Source organism: Dermacentor silvarum, chromosome 6, assembly GCF_013339745.2.
Source record: "Dermacentor silvarum isolate Dsil-2018 chromosome 6, BIME_Dsil_1.4, whole genome shotgun sequence".
Taxonomy (NCBI): Eukaryota; Metazoa; Arthropoda; class Arachnida; order Ixodida; family Ixodidae; genus Dermacentor; species Dermacentor silvarum.
This window is the reverse complement of record NC_051159.1, coordinates 136,423,707-136,426,158: the sequence shown is the minus strand read 5'-3', so window position 1 is coordinate 136,426,158 and position 2,452 is coordinate 136,423,707. Positions and strand designations below refer to the sequence as shown.

The window sequence follows — 2,452 nt, the reverse complement described above, 5'->3', positions numbered from 1 at the left end:
ATAGCCGTGGAAAGTGTCTTTACTTGTTTGCCTGTGTCCTTTGAATTTGCTCTCTCATCACTACACTGACTGCACACGCAGTCATAATTGCGCTAATGCGTATAGCTGATTTATGATTCGGAAAATGCTCTCTCACTTGTGATGTCATTGCTGTCGACGTTATGGCACTACCGCGAGCGTTCGGGACTTTGTAACTTGAATGGTAAATATAGTCGCACCTTTCTTCGAATGTGTTTTTGCTTATTTGTGAATGTTGCTCTCTGCAGAAAACACGAGGTGACGAAGGATGAACAGGAGCTTCTGTTTAGAAGTTTTCATTTCTGATGGTGTAAGAAAAACTGATGTTTGGTTGGAAAATAGTTTTATATGATCATTGATTACCATGCAGTCTGAATATAAGGTAGCCTACATAAGTAATAAAGTGGTATTGGCATCGGTTGCTGACGTGTTTCTTTCTAGTACTTGCCTCAATAACTCCACGTTAGGCTCTCTAGGCATTGCACATGCATGATGGCGTAGAAAAGTGTACAACATGCTCAATGCAAGGCTGAGGTTAGCCGCTGTTGCGACTATAGCGGTGACTCTTGCACACTTTTGATTCTCAAAGTTTTTGAAAGTCTTATGTTGTCTTTCCTCACAACCTTACAGGTGCCCTGCACCCCATCTCTGGCGCTACAGACATTGAGCCCTTCACCCACGGATCCTGAAGGTGTCAGAAACAGACACAAGGTTCAGGCCAAAAGAATCGACCAGACGTGCAGGATAGCAGTTCCCATGGCTTTCCTAGCGTTCAGCGTCGTATACTGGCCATATTATCTTTTCTGAGCACGGTACTCCGAGCTAATGTCAGGCACGGAGAGGCGGGTATTACGGTGTCGGGGAGAGTGCTCGTGGCTTTCACAATCCCGTTGGTTCTTTGTAAGAACACCTTTTTTTTTTGCCCAGACGCTCACTGCACCACGTTGTGCACCTCCCGACTGTTTTGTTTCGGCACTTGTACTGTGTTTCCATGTGCATTTTGACTGAAAATCACTCGAACCGTTCACTCTGTATATGTCCTAAAGTCAATTTTCCTCTTCGCCATCCTCTTGAGGGCACCTATGGTTAGTAATCCAACATGTAGAAGAGCTTATTGATAAGTTAAGCAACGCTATTTTTGTGCTTTAAGAGGACCTCATCACATTCTGGTAGAGAATTACAAACTTCAACATTGAAGTAGTGTTTACAAGGCGGACAAACATGTTGCTAGAAGCAGACTTTGCAGGACGAAAGATGGAATGATTATAGTTTATTATGATGCTGTTAATGCTTTGTTGTGGTAGTATAAACAACGCTTGAAATATTCCATCAAGGACTAAAGCCAGAGAGAAATGGAGAGGTGCGAATTACTGTTTCGTGTAGTCATCGCTTCCCTACATTAATTCGCGCTCCAGAGTTCCTGAGATGAGCGCATTAGTGTGCAAAGAAAGGTAACCTTACGCATATTGACAAAATGATTTCGGCATACACATCGCAAAGGAAACGGGTGTCGCCTCCTGTCTCAGCAAGACAATGAAATGCGTGGGTTGCAACTTTTCTCTTGGTCCGGCATTATTAAAGGTGGCGTATGTTTTAATAACCTGCATCCTCTTCCTACGTAACATCTTCTGGTAGATGCACTGGGTACATGCTACCAATCCTAGACCTAACACCGCCTTCAAGCCTAGCACGAAGTATGAGTGTGTGGACTCCCATTCAGGTGTAGACGAGCCGTTGACTTCCAGGACTCCGACCTAAGTACGCGCCTGTATCAAGCCACGTCAGAAAGATGAGCACGTCCGCCCTTCCTTGCGCAACCATGCCGACCAAGTTCGTCATTTTAAGCAGCCCTGAATTCCGAAACTCTTCCATGGTGGCGCTTTTCTGGATGCGTAAGACTTGCCTAATCATTTCAAGGGTGTTGCTACCTACAATTTTACGTATACTTCACCCTTGAGAACTTGCCGCGGACATACTTTCCGTACAATGAGGCTGAGTTATTATTGTGGGAGGAATTGCGCAGGCTGCTGATAACCATCTACGCAACGCTGGATGGTAGGTTGGTATGTGCTGTAGGAGACTCTACTGTAGAAGGGTGGAGTCTGCAAGTCAGGCGAGGATACACCGGCTGAACGAAAGCGTAGACATGTTTGCGGAAGACACGACCCAACCCTTGCGACACGCGGATACATCTATGTCGGAAACAAAAACTAAGGCGCTTCATGCTTGGAGTAAAAAAAAAAAGGACCCTGATACAAAACTCGCCGAAGACCCTCGCAGAGTATCTTACATAAGCTATGTCAAAGAAAGACGCGGTCCAGCAGCGCGCCGCAGTATAGCCCCGACGTGGCTTTGGACAACGTTGATGCAATGCTAGAACTCATCAGGTTCTTTGTTCGGGAAAAGGTGCAAATGCTCCCTCTAACTCCGGCTC

At 45.6% G+C, this 2,452-nt stretch overlaps 1 protein-coding gene across 1 annotated transcript in view; it reads left to right on the top strand.

Annotated features, from left to right (window-relative positions):
* The window catches only part of LOC119456077 (glycine receptor subunit alpha-2), a 106,749-nt gene extending 104,521 nt beyond the window's left edge, over window positions 1–2,228 (top strand). The window contains exon 10 of the mRNA XM_037717676.2: window positions 1,600–2,228. The gene's annotated coding sequence lies outside the window, so the exon portion shown is untranslated. The remainder of the gene's footprint in view (window positions 1–1,599) is intronic.
* The last annotated feature ends 224 nt before the right edge of the window (window positions 2,229–2,452 follow it).